Source organism: Equus caballus, chromosome 10, assembly GCF_041296265.1.
Source record: "Equus caballus isolate H_3958 breed thoroughbred chromosome 10, TB-T2T, whole genome shotgun sequence".
Taxonomy (NCBI): Eukaryota; Metazoa; Chordata; class Mammalia; order Perissodactyla; family Equidae; genus Equus; species Equus caballus.
The window spans coordinates 18,036,496-18,058,609 of NC_091693.1; the positions used below are offsets into that span (position 1 = coordinate 18,036,496).

General features: G+C 52.0%; 1 protein-coding gene and 1 long non-coding RNA gene across 2 annotated transcripts in view; both read right to left on the reverse strand.

Moving 5' to 3' along the window:
• Positions 1-316, reverse strand: part of ZNF541 (zinc finger protein 541) — a 38,320-nt gene extending 38,004 nt beyond the window's left edge. Inside the window, exon 1 of the mRNA XM_070223103.1 lies at positions 147-316. The gene's annotated coding sequence lies outside the window, so the exon portion shown is untranslated. The remainder of the gene's footprint in view (positions 1-146) is intronic.
• Positions 317-9,044: 8,728 nt separating this feature from the next.
• On the reverse strand, positions 9,045-21,558 carry LOC111775229 (uncharacterized). The gene is made up of 4 exons (XR_011421931.1): positions 21,427-21,558; positions 20,131-20,288; positions 11,159-11,752; positions 9,045-9,254 (listed from the first exon to the last, which is right to left on the reverse strand). It is a non-coding gene; the product is annotated as an uncharacterized lncRNA (long non-coding RNA).
• Between the last annotated feature and the right edge of the window lie 556 nt (positions 21,559-22,114).

Below are 22,114 nucleotides of genomic sequence, written 5' to 3' on the forward strand. Positions count from 1 at the left end.
CCTGGGGGGTCGCGTTGGAACGCAGCCGAGCCGATCTTGGGGTCCCTCGGGGGGGGGGGGCGCCACTCGGAGCTGCGGGCTCCCACGATGTCGGGTGCGAGGGCAGGAGCGAGGCAGCCCCACATGCCCCCGAGGAGCCCCCGCACCTGCCTTCGGGGGGTGGGGAGATGTGCGGCCGGGGAGGCACGGGGGGACACGGAGCCACGTGGGGTCCAGCTCCAGGCCGGGAAGGGCAGTGGTCCCCAGATGCTGGCGGGTCAAGGAGTCTGACCCCTGAACTGAACAGCCTAGACGTGGAATGCGCTCCTTGGAAACTGAGTCATGCACGTCGGTGCAGACGGGAGTGGATTCGCGCGTCCCCGGGGGGGCGGGGCCGGAGTGAACCAGCACCAGGGGCTCTGATGCGGGGGATGCTGACGGTCCACAAAGGGGTGATGGGGATGGTTGCACACCGTGGGGGAATTTACGAAAAATATGGATTCTACACTTAAAATGGGTGCCTCTTAATGCAAATTAGACCCCAGGAAGGTGGTGGTGTTTTTAAAGCCGGGACCCCCCCACCCCCCGCGACGCAGGGGAGATGGAACAGAGAGGGCGGGGCAGGGCCCCGCGTTCTGCTCTTGGAGTGCGGCCCCCGGCGCCTGTTCCGGATGGAGCGTCGGGTCTATTCGGATCCCGGCTCCGGGTCGGTCTGGGCTCGAGGGCGGCGGGGACCGCGGGAAACCCGAGACCCGCCTCCCGGGGCCGCCGCCGCCGCCTCCGACCTTGACAAATGGCCCTGTTTTCAAAAGCAAAAAAAAAAAAAAAAAAAAGTGCAATTAACTCGAATGATATCATTTAACCCCGAACGTTATTTCAACCTGCAATCGAGACAAAATTTGTAGGGAGGTAATTTTGCATGATTTGGGATTCCTTAAAACCGGGTGGGCGTTGGACATTCTCAGGACATCTGGATTCAGACCAGCCGCGTTTCAAGGACCGTGTGGCCACCCACGTGTGTCCCTGGTGCTGAAAGGCGCACTGCTAGTGGGAAACAGGCAAATATATTGGGAAGGCACGGGGCTATGCTTTCAAGAAAAAGCGAGGAAGGAGCATAGAGAGAGTCGGAGGATGCTGTTTTATACAGATCCATAAAGGCTGCTCTGTGCGGTCACACTGAGCAGGGACATGGAGGAAATATCTGGGGGAAGAGCAAGTGCAAAGGCCCTGAGGCAGGAAGTTGTGGGGTCGCTTGGAAGCACAGCAGAGACCACATGGGTGACAGTGAACTAGGCGCGGGTCATGTATGGCCTTGTAGGTTATGCGAAGACGGGCATTAGACACCTGCCTTCGATTTAGGAGGGATTCTTTATTTATTTAGCAAATACTTAAAAATATGGGGTTTCAACAGTGTGGTCTATCCCCTTGATGGAGGAAATGAGGACTCTGGCCACTGGGTAGATGAGAGTTTAAAGGACAGGACTTCTGAAATAGATTGACATCTTTTGGTCCTTTGACAAGCTTTCGATGCTTGATGGACAGACGCAGAAGATACTTGCCACGTCTGACGCGAAGAATTAGCGTTCAGAAATTATATCAAAAGGCTAGAAATGAGTGTGACACCCCAATGAGAAAGTGATATAAAAGATGTGAAGAGGCACGACGTCCGAGAAGAAATATAGGAAAAGAGCGTGACTGCGATAACGGGGCAACGCAAATTAAAACCACAGATGGATGTCACACCCACCAGTTTGGCAAATTTAAAAATCACCAGTTTGGCAAATTTAAAAATCACCAGTTTGGCAAATTTAAAAATGTTTCTCTCGGGTGGGGCAAGGGGAGCTCACACAGTCCCAGTAATGGGTCAAATTGGGACAGTCACAGTGGAGAGCGAATCTGACTTATTGAATAAAATTCAAGATGTGACGTGTCCCGTGCCCCAGCAAACCCGGGGAATGACTTGGAGAAACTCTTGCTCACGTGCACCAGGAGATGTGGGCGAGAATACTCAAAAGCAGCGATCTTTGTAATAGCCCCCCCAAAACCTGGGGTGGATGATCCTGGAACAGAAAAAGGACATCAGTGGAAAAATGAGTGAAATCTCAACAAAGACTGGAATTCAGTTAATCGTGGTCATCAACATCGACTTCATGGTTCTGACAAATGTGCTGTGATGATGTCAGAGGCTGACGTTAGAGAAAATCTGGTGAGAGGTCCATGGAGGTGTATAGCTTTCCGGGAAACCTAAAATTATTCCAAAATCAAAGATTGAAGGAAAAAGAAGAAAAAGAAAATATTCATCTGCCAGAGACTGGTTAAATCGTGATATATTTATTCAATGGAATATTATACAGCTGTGAAAAATCAGTCGCTTTCAGTTACACACGACAATACAGACGTGCTTATAAAATTTCAAAACACGGGCAAAACCACACAAGGTACAGTTTAGGGACACAAATATATTGTAGATTATCTTTTAAAAGTGAGGGGAAGACAAACACAAAGTTTAGCAAAGTGGTTACCTCTGAGGGGCAAGGGAGGGGAATGAGATGGAGAAGGGCCCCCGGGGAGCTTCAGAGGATGCGGAAGTTTTTTCTTAAATTGAGTGAGGGGCCCATGGATATTTATTTTGTTCTTATTCTTTATATCTTATATATATTTTATTTTTTTAAATATCTGCTCAATATTTCATTTAAAAAAATTTTTAAGGGGGCTGGGCTGGTGGTGTAGTGGTTGAGTTTGTGTGCTCTGCTTTGGCGGCCTGGGGTTCATAGGTTTGGATCCTGGGTGTGGACCTAGCACCGCTCGTCAAGCCACACTGTGGCCGCATCCGATGTAAAACAGAGGAAGATCAGCATAGATATTAGCTGAGGACCAATCTTCCTCAGCAAAAAAAAAAAAAAAAAGGCTAGAAAATCTCAGAGAGGGATCTGTGCCTGTGCTTCACTATCACATACTGGTTTGCCAGGTGCTCACCATGTGCCCAGAACATACTGAGAATTCCCGCCTGTGGGAGGGCTTCCAGTCTCACACGGGCCACGCATCTCCAACCCCGGTGACACCCACAGGAGGAAAGCAGTGGGAGGCGGAAGGTCACCAGAACCAGCCTCAAAACGGCAGCTTCTCCCTTTCTGGAGGAGATGCTGGCATCTGTGCAAATGGCCTTTTTCCCCTGTTTTTAAGTGGAGACCTATTTTTAAGGTTGGTGTGTGGAGGGGCATTTCCCATCAAGACAGCCCTCCTGGAGAAAAACGCCTTAAAAAACTCGAGTCAGCGCCAGCCATGATAGCCAAAAGGTGGAAACAACCCACATGCCCATCCACAGGTGAATGGATAAACGGAACGTGGTATAGCCATTCGGTGGAATATTATGCAGCCGTGAAAAGGAGCGAAGCTCTCATAGATGCTACAACATGGATGAACCTTGAAAACATCCCACTGAGTGAAAGAAGCCGGACACACAAGGTCATCGACCACATGGTTCCATTTATGTGAAATGTCCAGAACAGGCAAATCCACAGAGACAGCAAGTAGATTAGGGGTTGCCCCGAGATGGGGGTCGGGGAATGTGGAGTGACTATTTAATGAGTAAGGGGTTTCCTTTTAGGGGGATGAAAATGTTCTGGAACTAAATAGGAGTGATGGTTGTTCAACATTGTAATTGTACAAAATGCCCATGAATTGTACACTTTTTTTTTTTTTTTTTTTTTTTTTTTGCTGAGGAAGATTAGCCCTGAGCTAACATCTGTGCCCATCTTCCTCTTTTTTTCTGCTTCTCCCCAAAGCCCCCTGGTACAAAGTTGTGTATTTTTAGTTGTGGGTCCTTCTAGTTGTAGCATGTGGGACGCCACCTCAGCGTGGCCTGACGAGTGGTGCCATGTCCGTGCCCAGGATCCGAACCGACGAGACCCTGGGCCACTGAAGCAGAGCACACGAACTTAACCACTCGGCCCCGGGCCGGCCCCCCATCTCATTATTCTATTCTCTGTTTTTGTAACTCTTCTGCTTCTCCTACCAGACCGCATGCTCCTTGCAAGCGTGACCTGGCCTCATTCAACAGTCCGTCCCCTGCAGCACTTGTCAAGACATCACCACCCATAATAATAATAATAATAATAATAATAATAATAAAAATAAATACTATTAGTAATAATATATAATTATATCAGGATGACCAACATCCCGATGGGCCCAGAACTTTCCTGATTTTAGTCCTGAAAGCCCCGTGTCCCTGGAAACTCCTCAACTCCAGGCAAACTGGGACTGTGGGTTGCCCTAATTATAATATATAATAGAAATAGGAAAAAGTTATCAAGCTCTGCTTGTTTTAACTCACTCCTCACAACCTCTTGACGAGATAGAAATATTCTCATCCTCCCTATTTTCCAGATGAGGAATCCAGCTCAGAGAGGTTAAGTCACTTTCTCAAGGCTGCACAGCTGGGCAGAGGCGGAGGTGGGGACAAGCCCATCGTTTTCACCACCACGGGTGTTCAGTAAATACTTCTCGGTTGAACGAGTAGATTAAAAATCCTCAGTCCCTTGGTATCTGACCGTCTTGCCAAATCCAGACGTAAGACACTCTGTTACTCATCTCTGTGTCCCTCGTAACCCAGCAGGGTCTGGCACGTAGGAAATCAGTGTTGGGAAATCACGCGGCCCCAAACACTGGAAAAACAACACTGGCAGCTTTCGGTTGATTCCGAAGGAGGAGCTCAGCTTCCACGGCTGTAGGAGGAAGGAAAAGGTTCTGTTTTTATCTCTAGCAGAGAAAAAAAGTTTCAGAGCTGATCTGCATCTTAAAGGGCTAATAGATTACGCATTCGGTGAGCCCAGGGGTGACCAGTTGCTCCCCACGTGCCAGACACTTTGCTAAAAAAATATCACCGGGGGGCCGGCCAAGTGGTGCGGTAGTTAAGTTTGTGTGCTCTGCTTTGGCCGCCCAGGGTTCATGGGTTTGGATCCTGGGTGTGGACCTGTGCACTGCTCATCAAGCCATGCTGTGGCAGCGTCCCACATACAAAATAGAGGGAGATGGGCATAGATGTTAGCTCAGGGCCAGTCTTCCTCAGCAAAAAAAAAAAAAAAATTACCAGAGTGGGGCTGAAGTGAGGACAAATCTCCCCAAACAAAGGCTATGAAAGGGAAAGCAAGCCTGGGAAATTCAGAGAGGGGTCTAAATTTTTAGATCTGGGGGCAGCAGATCGAAGCTCCGAGACTGATGAGAAATAAGAATAATAATACAAATAACAGCCCAGCAGCTGTCACGGGAAACACTTGAACCTCGCGATCGCGCACACGCCCTCCTCTGAGAATCATCTCACTTCATCCCGACAACAGCCCCACGTGTCCGTCCTGTAACTCACCTCATTTCACAGAAGAGGCGACTTCAACAGCCCATGACAGTGCGGGAGATTTTGGACTTTGTTCGGTTGGCTGTGGGGAGCTCCCGGCCTCCACCTCCTGACCCTGGGGCTCAGGTCGCCCTGTGCCGTGGGGGCCTGTGCACCGTCGGGTGTCAGCACCCCCGTGGCCTTCACCCACCAGAGGCCCGAGCACCCCTTCCTGCCATGGGGCACCCAGAATGTCCCCGAGGGGACAGTCATTCGAGCGTGAGAGCCGTTGCACGAGCGGCATTCTGAACAGTGCAGGGGGCCCTGTCTGCATCTGGAGTGACGTCCCCGGGGGCCCAGGAAGACGACCCTGGAATGTGAGCCGGAACACTGGGATTTTCCCGGCTCCGCTGGTCTCCCCTTCATTTCTCACTTGCTCGACCCCCATCCTTCCATCCTACCAGCTCGAGGCTCTTAAAATAAGAATCAAGGAGAGGCTGGCCCGGTGGTGCAGGGGTTAAGTGCACATGTTCCATTTTGGTGGCCCGGGGTTTTCTGGTTCAGATCCCGGGTGCGGACATGGCACCACTTGTCAAGCCATGCTGTGGTAGGCGTCCCATGTATAAAGTAGAGGACGATGGGCACGATGTTAGCTCAGGGCCAGTCTTCCTCAGCAAAAAGAGGAGGATTGGCAGTAGTTAGCTCAGGGCTAATCTTCCTCAAAAAAAAAAAAAGAAGAATCAGGGAAAGAGACTCATGCTCCCCTAGGTTCACAGCAGCATTATTCACAATGGCCAAGATGTGGAAACAACCTAAGTTCCCCTCTATGGATGAATGGATAACAAAGACATGGTATAGAGAGAGAGTGGAATGCTACTCAGCCATAAAAAGGACAGAATCGTCCCATTTGCAACAACATGGATGGACCTTGAGGGAATGACGTTAAGCGAAATAAGCCAGAAAGAGAAAGACAAACGCCACGTGATTTCACTCCTATGTGGAAGATAAAAAATACACGGATAAAGAGAACAGATTAGTGGTTACCAGAGAGAAAGGGGCTGGGGGTAAGGTGAGAGAGATAAACGGGCGCATATATATAGTGATGGATAAAAACCAGACCATCGGTGGTGAGCACGATGCAGTCTACACCGAAGCTGATATGTAATAACGTGCACCTGAAATTGCACAATGTTATAAACCAACATGACCTCAATAAAGTCATTGAAAACAACATGAAGTCAAATGAGAATCGTGGTTGAATCCCGAGTGTAAGTGAGTTCTCAGACTTTTCCTTCCGTCCTGGGGAAAGGGAGCTGAGAGCCCAGGGGCTTCCTCCCGGGGCGTGGGGATGGCGCCGTGGCGGGGTGGGTGGGCAGGCGTGACCGGGGAGGGACAACCCAGCGTGTGAAGGGCTGGGCGGAACCTCGGGGTCCCCAAGGCCACCCGCAGGGTGAAGGGTTTGCTGGAAGGACCAGAGAACTCAGCGAGGCTGCTGTCCTCGTGGCGACACTCTGTTCCAGCGACAGGGTGGGCCTGTGGTGACTAAGTCCCGCAAACCGCGTGGCTTAAAGCACCGAGACTAACTGTCTCGCTTCTAACTCTGGCGGCTCAAGGTCCAGGATGCAGGTGTCAGCTGGTCCCCCCGAGGCCGAGGGGGAGCCCCGTCCAGCCTCTCTCCAGCTCCCGTGGTTTGCTGGCCGACCTTGGGGTTCGTTGCTGTGGCTGCGTCACCCCCATCTCTGCCTCCACCTTCACATGGCGCTCTCCCCGTGTGCGCGTCTGTGTCCAGGGGTCTCCTTTGTGTGAGGTCGCCAACCCTATTTCTGAGCAAGGTTACATTCTGAGGTGTCGAGAGTTGGGACTCCAATAGAGAAATTTGGGGTGGGGGGGGACACCGTTCAACCTGTAACAGGTCACTTCTGCTATAGACCCAAGCCTGCCCGGATTAAAGGGTAAGGAACCTAGAACCCAAACTTGTAGCAGGAGATACGCCAAAGTCACCTTGTAAGAAGAGCATGTGAGGGGCTGGCCTGGTGGTGTAGTGGTTAGGTTTGTGCCCTCTGCTTTGGCAAGCTGGGATTTGCACTTTTGGATCCCAGGCTGGAACCACACACCCCTCATCAAGCCATGCTGTGGCAGCATCCCACGTACAAAATAGAGGAAGATTGACATAGATATTAGATCAGGGCCAATCTTCCTCACCAAAAAAAAAAAAAAAAAAAAAAAAGCATGTGGAGTGGGACATGTTTTGTGGCTAGATTTGGAAAATACAAATGTCAAGCACTGAGGTAGAGGCTGGGATAGAGATAGGCATTTCTTGAAAAAGGGCATGCTCAGCAGCCCTAGAATCAAGCGATATCTGTTAGGATGAGTTTGGCTACAGGAAAAAATAACACTCAACCAACAATGACTGGAGGTAGGTGGCCAGGGATGGTTCCACAGCTCAGCCACATCATCAGGCTTTCATATCCTTCTGCTCTGCTGTTCTCAGAGTACTCATGTTTTTGAGCCTCATGCTTGTTGCCTCATGGTCACAAGATGGCTGCTGCAGCTCCAACCATCACATATCTGCTCCATTGTCCCAAGTGGGAAAGATAGAAAGCAATAGCAAAAGCCTTTCTTCTTAGAGTCTCAATATTTTTATCCAGAAAGAGTTTATCTGGTAGATTCCAAACACTGCCCTGTTCTCCTCTTTTCCCTGGATCCATGCCTAGGCCTTGAAACTTGGTGGCGCCCTCCTACTCTGGCTCTGGGCTCAGCCCTGGCCGGTGGGGCATCAGGAGACGTGACACCAGCAGAAGCTTGAGTTGGGCTTGTGAGGCTGGGCTGGCTTGCAGGCGGGCGAGAGAGGCGCGTGGAGCCGTCGAGCTGCTCTAGCGGCCCAGGCCCAGCCTCCCTCACTCAACACCTCCACTCGCCAGACCTGCGAGCGAGCCCCGCCAAGACCCGCAGAGCCGCCGAGCCCGCCCCCCGGCTCACTCCAGGGGCACGAGCAGGAAACGCTCACTCTTATCCTCCACCAAGGTTCGGTGGTTGCGTCTTACACAGCATTCCTGTGGCAGGAGATAATTGACTGACTTTCTTCAGAAATCCTCCAAGCAGTCTTGGCTGGAGCAGGGAGGTGGCGGGTGGGTGGGGGGTGTCACATAGCCAAACAAGCGTGTAACTGACAAGAGGGATGGGACAGATCAATTGGCTTGGGCAATTATGATCAGTGCCCCAGGATGGGCCACGTCACCACCCGAAACCAAACTGGGGATCTATTAGCCAAGGCAAGGTGAGGGGAGGGGAGGTGATGACCATTGGGTGGGCAGCCAGCAGTATCTGTCACCATGACGACTGAAGATGCTCTTCACGGTCTGGGCTGGGGGGTGGGGGCGGATGGGGGGGAAGGAGTTGGGGGGCAGGAGATGCATGCACATGGGGACCTGGATGATGGCAGTTCCTTCTGGGGAGGGGGCTGGCATGGGTGATGGCTCCAGGAGGCCTTCGGCGTCCTCAGGGAGGGTTTTAATTTTCTACAAAATTTAAAAATTTATATGAAAACATATTCATTAAAATTTAAACTTACTCACTAAAATGACATGGAAACACTAATTAAATGAAAACATTAAAATGTATTGATAAAAACTATAAAGTTACGAATTTAAATGTATTGATTAAAGTTAAATTAAAATGATTGATTAAAACGACATTAAAATTTGTTCTTTCAATTAAACTTCAAATTGAGTGATTCAGTTAAAAATCTCAAGAAATTTTAATTAGAATTTAGTAATTAAAAATTAAAATTAGGGCTTGGGTCCATGACCAAGTGGTTAAGTCCAGGCACTCCACTTCAGCGGCCCAGGGTTTCGCCGGTTCGGATCCTGGGCGCGGACACGGCACCGCTCATCAGGCCATGTTGAGGCGGTGTCCCACATGCCACAACTAGAAGGACCTGCAACTAAAAATACAACTATGTACCGGGGGGCTTTGGGGAGAAAACAAAAAAAAAGAGGAAGCCTGGAAACAGATGTTAGCTCAGGGCCAATCTTCCTCACCAAAAAAAAAAAAAGATTTTAAATTAGGAAATTAAATAAGGTTTCCTATAGCTTGTGTTCTGCAGTTATAATTCCACAGTGAAAGGCGTTCATGGAACACGTATGTGAAGGTGCCGCATGCAGCTCCTGGGGCCCGGGAGGGACTCACACGGGTGAGTTCCGAGTGGGACTTGAGCTCAGGCCCGGAGGGTGGGGGAGGACGGCAGCAGCACAGAATCACCCCCACTGTGTGCTGGACGCTATGTGAAGCTCTTTACATATATGACCTCATTGAATCCACATGGACGCCCCGAGAGGCAGATACGATTATGAATCCCCATTTTCCAGATGAGTAAACTGAGGCAGAGAGAGACAAACCTGGTAAATGGAGGAATCAGAATCCAAAGACCTGGATTTGAACCCAGGTCCCCGAACCACAAGCTGTCTGACCTCGGTTTCTGCCCCACGGGTTGTGGACAGTGAACCACGGGACCGGGAGTCACAACAAGAACACGGGAAGACTTTCAAGAAAGGCCTGGCTGCGTCGTGACCTGCTGGGCTCGGGTTAACGGTTAAGCGGCCGGGAGGGAGGCCGGTGCGAGCAAAGGCCCTGGGGCCTCGCTGTGCGGGGCGTTGCTGGAGGAGACAGGAGGTGCCCCGCGTCTGCGCCCGGAGGCCCGGATGCCTCCCGGGACAGCCAGTGCCTTCTGGTGCTTCATGAATGGGCCACAACTGGGTGGCCCCAGGGCAGGGCTCTCCTCTGTGGCGCCGGCTCACCCGGGTGGGGACAGAGTGACTCTGGGGGGTCAGCCCCATGGGTCAGGGCTTCCCACCCTAAGGACACGTCCCGTTATCTCTAGTAGAGCCTCAGAATTCTCCCAAAGCCCCCAAAGAAAACTCACCTCAATTTAGGAAAGAATGGAACAGGATGTAGGACTGGAAAGGCCCAGAGACGTCCTCCAGTCCAATCCTCTCAATGTGCGTAGATCTGGAAATTGAGGCCCAGAGAGGGCCAGGGGCTTGCCCAAAGTCACACAGCAAGTCAGTGGCAGAAACAGGGCCAGATGCAGCTCTCCTGACTCCTGGGCCTGTGCTTTCTTCTCCCTCCCAGGGCCGGTACGGGGGGGTATCTGGGAGCTCGCATCAATTAGACAAATGGGGACAGAGGAGACGGGGCTGCCAGGCATATTGCACTAGAAGGAGATCACGTGCTGCTTGCCTTGACAAGGAACACCACCACCATGCTGTTAAAAATGTTTACAGGGGCCAGCTTGGTGGCAGAGTGGTTAAGTTTGCACGTTTTCCTTCGGCGGCCCAGGGTTTATGGGTTCAGATCCCAGTGTGGTCCTGCTCCCCTCATCAGCCATGCTTTGGCAGCGTCCCACATACAAAGTAGAGGAAGATGGGCACAGATGTTAGCTCAGCAACAATCTTCCTCGAGCAAAAAAAGAGGAGGATTGGCAACAGATGTTAGCTCAGGGCCAATCTTCCTCAGCAAAAAAAAAAAAAAAAGAGAGAGAGAGAGAGACCCTCCCCGTCCCCCTGCCATGTGAGATTATCTTGCAAAAACAACTGTCTGTGAGGAAGCGGGCCCTCACCAGACGCCGAGCCTGCCCGCACCCTGATCTCGGACCTCCCGTCCTCCAGAACTGTGAGAAATATGTGTTTACTGTTTACAAGCCGCTCAGTTTATGGTATTTTTGCTGCAGCAGCTGGAACAGACTAAGAAGCCCTAAACTGACTTCACGATCGTTGGAGAGATTAAAAAAAGACATAAAATAACAGAGAACAAAGACTCAGGCTGAGACTGGCCTCCCTGGACACTCACACGTCTGGGTCGGCCTCGTCCTCCTGTTGCAGGACGGGCGCACCTCCCGCCAGCATCCTCCCGAAGGCCCGTCTCTTCCAACTCGGAGGCTCCTGCAGGCAGAGGGTTACCGCGGGCAGAATGCCTGCTCCGAGCCAGGATGCCTGCTGAGGGGCCTCGAGGAGGGGACGTCCTCGTGAGGGAGACGCACCAGAAAAGGAGGGAAATGTTCCAGAGGGAGGCAGGGCCGTGGAGGCCGAGGCCTGGAACGGGGACCCCAGGCCGAGGGCACTGAAGTCCAAGGGCCAGGGTGCCCCGTGGAGGCCTGAGGAGCTCGAGGAGGAGCAGTGCAGCCGGGACGGGCGAGGGGGTCCTGGCTGAGGTCAGGGAGCAGACATCGCAGAGCCCGGTGCCCCAGGAGGGAGCTCGAGGCTCGTGAAGTCACTGGACCCCACTGAGGGCCACACGCGGGGCAGGGCCGCCATCTGATGGACAAAGACGTCCCTCTGCGCCCGCGATGGCTGCATCTTGTGACAACGTAGCTGAGGCAGGGCCTTGTGTCTCGGAGCGCCCTTCCATCCGTGGTTCCGGGTTAGGCTTGGCCAGAAGAGAAACCTGCACGACATTAAGATCCATCCCGTGATTTTGGGGGCCGGCCTGGTGGCATAGTGGTTAAGTTCCCAAGCTCTGCTTCCCGGCCCGGGGTTGGCAGATTTAGGACCCCAGGATGGACCCACACACTGCTCATCGGCCACCCTGTGCTGGCGTCCCTCATACAAAAGAGAGGAAGATGGGCACAGGTGTTAGCTTGGGGCCGCTCTTCCTCAGCAAAGAAAAAGAAAAGAAAAGAAAAATTCATTCAGTGATTTTTATGTAATATACAGTTCATATTCAGATCTCCCCGATTGTCCCCCAAATGTCAATAATATTAATATTAACAATTATTTATATAATTATATAATAATTATTTCTTATATATTTCTTATATATTAATAACTATTTCTTTATATATTAATATATAATCAGTTAATTCTTTTTATATTTTATATTAACATATTTTAATTAATATATTATAACATATAATTATAATATAAATATAACTAATATATAATAATATAATGTATTAAACAATGTATTTTGATATATTATATATAATTAAATATTAAATATAATATAATAATACTATATTAATATAATATAATATGTTACACTGTTATATTAAAATGATATCTTAAGATAAGATTATCTTAATAATATCTTAATTATATTATTATATTATTATCATTACATTATTAATTATTTCACTATATATTATTATTATATTATATTATTATATTATATTATAATATATCATAATTATATATTAAATATATTTTATAATATAACATAACAATTAATATACTATTATATTATTAATATAATTAATTATATACATAATATTTTATAATAATTAATATGATAATTAATATATTAATGCAATGTAACTAATTATAAAATATCTTGTGTAATTAATTATATACCTGTTAATTGTATAATTAATATTATATATTAATTAATATATATCTTATTCTATATTAATATAGGTAAGGGCCAATCTTCCTCACCAAAATATGTAGTATACAGTTATTGTATTAACAGAATGATTAACGTAAATAAGTAATTAGTCGGTGGTATTGATGGGAGTCGTTCGTGTGGGTGCCCTCCGGGTGGCCGAGCCGTCCCGAGGTTGATGACACCTGACGGCGCAGAGGGAGACTCTCCCGGGGGTGGGAAACCTCGTCCTCCGGAAGCCGCCCCCTCGTGTGGCCGAACTTGTGCCGGGCGGGCGTGTGGCCCGGGCCGGTTTGATTGACAGCCCCCGGCCATCAGGGGCGCGGGCGGCTCGGGGAGCGCGTCTGTGGCCACAGGAAGGCCTGCCCGCTCAGGGGGCCCCAGGCCACGCGGCCGGCGAGGGCCGATCACCCCACCTGCCTGCAGACCACCCGGTCTTCTCAACAGAGGGGGACAGTGCTTCTCACACTGGGACCAAGGTTGTCTGTGGTCCCCGAACCCTTGGCCGGTGCGAGAGTGTTTGGGAAAACCCCGCAGAAAAGGAGAGGCCAACGGGACCCAAATCTGCCCCCGGAGAAGCACAGGCATTTGAGGAGAAGTCAATCAGTGGAGACACTGCGAAGGAGGAACCAGGGAAGTGGAAGGAAAACCCTGAAAAAGAGAAGCCCCAGGGAAGCGGAGGCAAAAGACGCCCTCCAGAGGGAGTCAGGGGTCCACCCTGACCCCCGGCTTCTCCTCTCCACCGCTCTTTCCTGTCGTCTTCGCTTCCTGAGTCATCTTTTGAGCCGCTTCCTCCAAGCACCCTCCAACTCCTTGCCCCGCTCGTCCTGCAGAGGCCGCACCAGGCCAGCCTCCAGCCATCTGTCCCCTCCATGCCCGCGGAACGCAGCGGGAGGGCAGCACCCAGCCAGCCCGACGGGTTTTACCTGAATCGGAGACATCACAGACCTCAGGCGGGCACAGGGCCTTCTCCCTGCATCTCTGGCGCTGGCTTTTCTGCTGGTTCACACGAGGGACATCTCCTTCCAGGCCTCCCCCCACCCCCGCCCGACCCCTGCCCGCCAGCGGATGACCTTGTCCCATGCTTCCCTGTGCAAACCAGCCACCAGATGGGCACCCCCTCATGGCCCATCCCCAGCGCACTGGCACCCTCACCACCTCCCCTTTCATCGCCCACTCCCCACTGACGCCCTTTCGGTCCCCCAGCCCCTGGGCGCCATCCCGCTCTCCAGGACTGAAGTCGTCTCCTTGCTTTCCTTCCTTCCCTCCCCACTTCCTCCTCTGTTGCTGCTGCTTCTCCTCCCCTTTCTCCTTCCTCCTCCCCCTCCTTCCCCTCCTCCTCCCCCCTGTACCATCTGGCCCCACATCAGCTGCTGTTGTCCTTCCTGAAAGGCAGATGAGGGGTGCCGGCCCTGTGGCATAAGTTTGTGCCCTCCGCTTCAGCGCCCAGGGTTCATGGGTTCAGATCCCAGGCGTGCACCTACACCACTCGTCAGCCATGCTGAGGTGGCGACCCCCATATAAAGTGGAGGAAGATGGGCACAGATGTTAGCTCGGGGCTAATCTTCCTCAGCAAAAAAAAAAAAAAAAAAAAAGGAGGAAGATTGGTAACAGATGTTAGCTCGGGGGCCAATCTTCCTCAGCAAAAAAAAAAAAAAAAAAAGGCAAATGAGAGCCCTCCAGCTCTTGCTCGGAAGAGGGATGGATTTCAGCAACCCCAGGGGTGACAGATCTCTCGTGATAAAGGAACCTCTTCCCCTCTGCGTCCAGCAGTCTGAGACGCGATGCTCTGAGATTGGTGAGGGTCCTGCTCCCCACCACCTGTCCCCAGTCACTCTGATGTCCCCTACTGACCCCTGCCTGGAATGACCTTTCACGGCAGTTGACCGCATCTGAGGTGACGGCGGCCTGGACTCCAGCGGTGGGACCAGAGGTGGTGAAAGGCGCTCGGGTTCTGGCTTCCGCTGTAATGAAATCACTTGCTCTGTGTAACGAATGTTGAACTACGTGTCTCCTCTGCTTGTTCCGTGAGGACAGGGGCCACGCTCGTCCTGGTCACTGTGTCCCCAGGACCCGACAGGGCCCTCCAGTAACAACAGAAAAGCACCAGGTACTGATGGGAGCCCTTCACATTACCCACCTCAGGGAGGGAGGCAGATCCTGCTATGCCCACTGTACCCATGAGGAAACTGAGGCATGGAGAGGTGCCCGGCCTGCCCAAGGCACACAGCCAGGAGGTGGCAGAGCCGGGATGCAGACTGGAGTCCCCATTCCAGGGCCTGCGCTCTTCAGCACGACACTCCCCTGGCCTCAGCAAGACGCTGCCATAAATATCTTTTGAATGAGTTAATGTCAGGGGTGGGAGTCGGGGAACGTGTTCCGGGTCATTTCAGCTCCATCTGCTTAAAATCCTTTTGGAGCCGGCCCAGTGGCGTAGTGGTTAAGTTCACTGCTGTGGTGGTATCCCACATAAAACAGAGGGAGATTGGCATGGATGTTAGCTTGGGGCCAGTTTTCCTCAGCAAAAAAAAAAAAAAAAAAAAAGGAAGGTTGGCACAGATGTTAGGTCAGGGCCAATCTCCTTCACATGCACACACACAAAAATCCTTTTGTGGGGGATTTTGTTTTGTTTAATGATGGTGAATGTCCAGCCCAAAAAAAACGGGTTTACTGAGCCCAAGCAGCACCAGCACGGGCCTGGCAGATGGCCTCCCGCCGTGCCACACAGGCCACATCGGTTTAGGACCCAGGCTCGGAGGTCACAAAGTACAGCTCCTTCCACGAAGAAAATGAAATCCTGTGTGTCCTGTGTCTGAGGACACCCAGGACGTTCATTTTCGACAGAAACATCCGGGTTCACGGACACCATCCCTTCCTGACCAAGATCCTGGTGGTGCCCTGCACACGGTCCAGAGAAGAAGCAAGGGTGCCACAAAGGTGATGTGGGTCAGAGCCGACTTTGGCGCCGGTGACGTGGGGGCTGAGGTCGGCGCTCCCCTCCTCCCACCAGAACCTGTCACCTCATTTCCTGAAATTCGCCAGATCACCAATTCCTCCAGAATTAAGACCACCGTTCCTTTATTTAAACGATAATAACAGCTATCAGCTAGCAAGTGGCACGAGCTCTGAAGCTCTTATTCTTTGACCATGCCCGACTCCCTTTTTTTTTTTTTTTTTTTTGGTGAGGAAGATTGGCCGTGAGCTAACACTTCTTGCCAATCTTCCTCTTTCTGCTTGAGGAAGATTGGCACTGAGCTAACATCTATGCTGATCTTCCTCTATTTTATGTGGGTCACCGCCACAGCGTGGCTTGACGAGTGGTGCTAGGTCCACGCCCAGGATCCGAACTGGCAAACCCCCAGCTGCCAAAGCAGAGTGTGCAAACCTAACCCCTCTGCTGCCAGGCTGGCCCCCGACCATTTATTTTTTTCTCATGTCTCTTTGGGTCCTCTGGACAGTTCTGCTAATCCGGGCCAGGCTCTGTGGACCCCGGCGGAGCTCGCTCATGAAGCTGCCGTCGTCTGGCGGGCCCTCGAGAGGCCGGCTGGTCGAGGATGACTCCAGCCGGGATGACTCAGTTCTTCTCGACCTTTCCCTCGCATCCCGCACCCCGCCGCGGGCCGGCCCGGGCATGTTCTTGCGGAGGAGGCAGAGAAGCCAGAGCGAGAAGAGAAACCCTCAGAGGCCCTGAAGGCGTCGTCTGGGAACCCGGACACGCTCGCCTGGCTGCGTTCGACCGGCCACCGCGAGCTGCGGGGTCCAGTTCGGGGGCTGGGGAAGCAGATTCCATCTGTCGACGGGAGGAGCTGCACGGTGACACGGCCCAGGGAGGGGCAGGGCCACCCGGAGGCAGGGGACGGGGATGCTCGCTGTTCCCGCCTCCCCGGGAGCCGCAGAGCCTGCGTCCCATCACCCACGGCCGCCTCCCCGGCTCGACATTCCCGTCCCCTGACTTCAACCTTCGCTTCTGTCTGCGGGTCCCTTTGGTGCTCTGGGGGGAATCGATCACATCCCTCACTCTCCAGGCCCCCATCCCGTCCCCGCTCATCGTCAGGGGCCGGTCCCTCGGCCTCACCTTGGTTCCCACCATTGCCTGCAAGAAAGTGCTGCTTCTTAAGCGCTCACGAGGGGTTCAGCCTGGGTGCCCCCCACTTTCTCAGCCCCCTTCCCAGTCGGTCACCGTTCTACCTCCCTGGGGGTCAGTGCCCTCGTCTCCCCTCTGGTCCAGGCCACCAGCATCTCTTGCCTAGACTGACAACAACCGTATGGACAGGCCAGCGACGGAGGACTGAGTTTTCATTTTGGTTCTGTTGTTTCCAGAGCTGGGTGGCCTCAGGGGAGAGACTCTACCTCTCTGTGCCTCAGTTTCCTCCTGCTATAGACTGAATGTTTGTCTGTCCCCCCCCCCCAAATTCATATGTTGAAAGCCAAGCCCCAAGGCGATGGTGTTAGGAGGTGGGGCCCTGGGAGGGGAGTAGGTCACGAGGGTGGAGCCCTCCGCATGGGATTTGTGCCCTGAGAAGAGACCCCAGAGAGCTCCCTCGCCCCTCCCACCCATGAGGACACTGAGAGGACGGCCGTCTAGGAACCAGGAAGGGAGCCTTCACCTGACGCCTGATGGGCTGGCCCCTTGATCTCGGACTCTCAGCCTGCACAACTGGGAGAAATAAATTTCTCTTGCTCATAAGCCGCTTACCCTAAGGCATTCTGTTATAACAACTCAAAGGGACCAAGACACCTCCTCTATAAAGTAGGGATGAGCCTGGCCGGGGGGCACAGTGGTTAAGGTCAGGCACTACGCTTCAGTGGCCCAGGGTTCACTGGTTCAGATCCTGGGTGCAGACGCACACACCACTCATCAAGCCATGCTGTGGTGGCATCCCACATAGCAGAGCTAGAATGACCTACAACTAGAATATACAACTACGTACTGCGGCTTTGGGGAGGAAAGAAAAAAAAAAAGAGGAAGATTGGCAACAGATGTTAGCTCAGGGCCAATCTTCCTCACCAAAAAAAAAAATAATAATAAAGTAAAAAATAAATAAATAAAGTGGGGATGATAGTATCTGCTGATAGGTGTTTTTTTTTTTGTTGCGAGGATCCAAAAAGCAACCCCACCTGAAGATCAGAGCACTTGGGGCTGTTCCAGCTCCTGGTGATTGACGGGAATAAACGGTGATGATGGGACGGTGTGGGGAATTGATTCCTTCCGACCTGCTGGGTCTGTGCTCAGCATGTCACTGGGCCTCACAGTGAGCCTGGGGGTAAATCCCATCTTTCTGATGGAACAACTGAGGCTCAGTGAGGTCCAGTCTCTCGCCTGCAGCCACAGTTATTGAATAATTGGACCACGATTTGAACAGGGGCCTGTCTGATTCCTAAGTTCCTTTTCTGACTATGGGCGCTAGCTTCTCACTGGTTGGTCCCCCTGCTCCAGTCTCTTCTCGTGTCAGCCAGAGGGAGGCCAGCAAGGGGTGCACCTGATCAGGGCCCCCTTTCCTAAGGTCCTGCAGCCACGTGACTCATTACGGCGTGTGATCCAGGATGGCACCCTGGCCTGGGGGAAACACTGCTATCAAGGACCTAAATTTGGGCGCTTCCCGCTTCAGTGGCCCGAGTTCAGTTCCCGGCCGTGGAACCCCATCACCCGTCTGTCAGTAGCCATGCTGTGGCAGCAGCTCGCATTGAACTAGAAGGACTTACAACGATGTCCTGGGGCTTTGGGGAGGAAAAAACAAAGACATTATTGAGATGAATGGAGAGATCTGAATTTGTGGATCAAACAGTATTATTGTATCCATGTTACATTTCCTGATTTTATGTTATTTAATTTTTAATTTTTTTTTTTTTTTTTTGAGGAAGATTGGCCCTGAGCTAACATCCGTGCCCATCTTCCTCTACTTTATACATGGGACGCCTACCACAGCATGGCGTGCCAAGTGGTGCCATGTCCACACCCGGGATCCGAACCGGTGAACCCTGGGCTGCCGAGAAGCGGAACCTGAGCACTTAACCGCTGCGCCTCAAGTCTTAGCTGACAATTGACTTCCTTTGGGCAGATGTCCCCTCATCCTCAGAGTCTAGATCACAGGTTCCCAAAGTAGCATTTGAGCCGATTTCCAGGTGACCTCTTATAATTGTCATGCATTTATTTTAATGCATTTGGGGAGAAAAAGTTAACTAGCTCATTAGACCCGTGATTTCACGACTATTGTTGCTTAGGAGGAGCCCCGAGGTAGCCCCCTGGGGACCCATTAAAGGAGGACAAAGAACGTAGGCGGAAAGAACAAATTTAAGGTACAAACAGGAGAAGGCTGCACTTTGCCAAAATTGTGAAAGGGTCCTTTAGGGAGAAGGGGAGTGGGGACGCCCCCAGGGGCCAGGATGACTCCGCGTGACCTCCCAGAGCGGCCACCAGGCTCATCTCTAGGATTCCGTGGAAATGGGTCGCGCTGTGTGTGTCGCCCCCGCTGGGGTGTGAGCCCCGTGCGGGCAGGGCTGGGCCTGTCTCCCTGCCGGCTGTGTCCCCTGCGTTGCCGGCCCAGGGCGGGGCCTGGAGCGGGTGCTCAGGGAGTGTGTGTGGACTGAACAGATGCCAAGCGATGGAATGTGGACTTTCCCCCTATGGTGCCAGGGAGTGTCAAGGTCGATGTGTGCTTTGAAACTATAGGCTCCCCAACTCCTCTGGGCCCAGAAAACCACCCCTCCTCCCTACCCAAGCTCTTCCTATCAAACTCCTCATGATCCTTCTCCTCCAGGAAGCCTTCCTGATTGCCAGGCTGGGTCAGGTGTCTGCTCTGGGCTCCCACAGTCCCCGGCCTCCCCAGTCCCAACCCTGTCTACCCTGGGGGGTGGCTCTGTATCCCCCTAGACCTGTGACAGCTCCACAAGCTCAGCGCCCTCGGGCTCCTCCATTCAGTGACGGGAACTCACTCCACTGCCACTCCCCAGACCTCCCCATTCTTTCCTCCACCATCCCTTCCCAGCTATTTTTGACTCCCTCCCTTGTATGCACGGCCCTATGTATTATTATTATTTTTTTTTTTTTTGAGGAAGATTAGACCTGAGCTAACATCTACTGCCAATCCTCCTCTTTTTGCTGAGGAAGACTGGCCCTGAGCTAACATCCATGCCCATCTTCCTCTACTTTATATGTGGGACGCCTACCTCAGCATGGTTTGCCAAAAGGTGCCATGTCAGCACCCGGGATCCGAACCGGTGAATCCTGGGCCGCCAAGCAGAACATGCGCACTTAACCGCTGCGCCGCCAGGCTGGCCCCATCCTGGTGGTTTTGATTTGCGTTTCCCTTGACTAATGATTGGAGCATCTTTTCACGAGCTGGTTGGCCATTTTCTCACCTCCTTCTGCGGGCTCACCACAGCCCCCACCCCGCCACCTCCCTGGAGCCGATTTCTCCATGCTCACCAGTCCAGCGGTTTACCTGAATCCCCATTCTCTTATCTCCGTCAGCAACTTCGGACCCCGTCTCCCTCTCCAGCCGTGACCTGCCCATGCTCCGTCTTCCTCTTCCTTTTCTGGAGAGAGATGTGGGGCACTGAGCCAATGATTTCACTCCTCTGTGCCTCAGTTTCTTCATCTCTGAAATGAGAAGGACAATTTTGATGTCAGGGTTGTTGGAGCGACCCAATGAGCTGATGTATACAAAAGGCTTAGAAATGTGCCTGGTGCACAGTAAGCATCAGATAAGCGTTTCATGGTGAGAGGGTAGGAGGGCCAAGGAGCCCCTCCAAAACTTTTCCTCTGTGGAAGGTGCTAGAAAAAAATGAAAAAGTTTGCTCTGGTATAGAATCTTAGGAAAAACCATCAGAAATTCTATTTAAAAAACCTCTCTACTGCATAAACTAGATACAAAAAATGATTCACCTTCATTAAGAATCTACATTGGGGGGGCTGGCTCCGTGGCCGAGTGATTAAGTTCGCGCGCTCCGCTGCGGTGGCCCAGGGTTTGGATTCTGGGCACGGACATGGCACCGCTCGTCAGGCCACGTTGAGGCGGCGTCCCACATCCCACAACTAGAAGGACGTGCAACTAAGATATACAACTGTGTACAGGGAGGGTTGGGGGAGATAAAGCAGAAAAAAAAAAAAAAAAGATTGGCAACAGTTGGGGAAAAGAAAAAGAATCTACATTAGGGGCTGGACCGATGGCGCAGTGGTTAAGTTCGCACGTTCTGCCTCTCGGTGGCCCGGGGTTCGCCGGTTGGGATCCCGGGTGCGGACACGGCACCGCTTGGCAAGCCATGCTGTGGTAGGCGTCCCACATATAAAGTAGAGGAAGATGGGCACGGATGTGAGCTCAGGGCCAGTCTTCCTCAGCAAAAAGAGGAGGGTTGGCAGCAGATGTCAGTTCAGGGCTAATCTTCCTCAAAAAAAAAAAAAAAAACCTACATTAAGCTTCTCATGGCTTTTAAAAGAATGCATCCAAAGAAACGTTTTTAGGGGCCCGTGGAATGTGGTTGAAAGGAGCAACTTTGGAGCAGGGCTGCCCGAGTCTGACCCCTGCGGCGCCTGCTCTGGCCACTTCTGTAACCTCTGTGCCTCGGTTTCCACATCTGTAAAGCGGGGACGATATGAGAACCTCCCCGGCCAGGATGGTTGGGCCGTTCACGGACCTCGTCCGTGGATCTGGGCCAGCAGTGCCAGCTCCCCGAAGCGCTCCCGGTACCCCCTCATCTCTAGCCCGGCTTCCCCAGCCATCTAAACAGAGTTCACACACCCTGCCCTGAATTTATGCAAACGAGGTCTTTACAAGGAAGATCCCTAACAGGCCCAAACGCAGCAGCTTCAGGAAGTCGTTCTCATCCTCCGCTCCGGATCCCGGAACAGAGAAGAATTGAAAAAAAAAAAAAAAAAAAAGTCAAAATCCGGACAACCCTCCCCTTCTGCCCATCAACTTCGTTTTCCCGCGGAGGCCGGCTTCCCTGCTTAAAGGGGCCTCTCCCAGTTTTGACTTTCTCTCCCCTTGCCTAAGAAGGACAGGCTGGTTCCTCCTCTTCCTCCTCCTCCATCGCCCAGGAAGCAGTGCTCCCACCCCCACGCCCCCGCGCAGCTGGGATGTTAAATCCGGCAGCGACGACAAAATCACTTAAAGCAGCAAATCAATAAAGCCACTCTTTGTTGGGTCTGGATGTGTGGTGGTGCAGGAGTGGGTGAAGAAGCGTGTCCCCACCCCCAATACCATTGCGGGGTGCAAGGGGCGCGGGTCAAAGGTCCAGGGCCTCTGTAGCCCAGTCAACAGTTTTCCCAGCGGCAGCTGCAGCGAGGAACGTGGACACAAAGAGAGACTTCTCACAACTTAATATTTTGATCTTGTATGTATTTTTTTGAATAGGGGATACAAGGTTCAGACTTGACAAAGGTACTAAAAGACCCACCCTCCACCCACACCCGTCTCCCTCCCACAG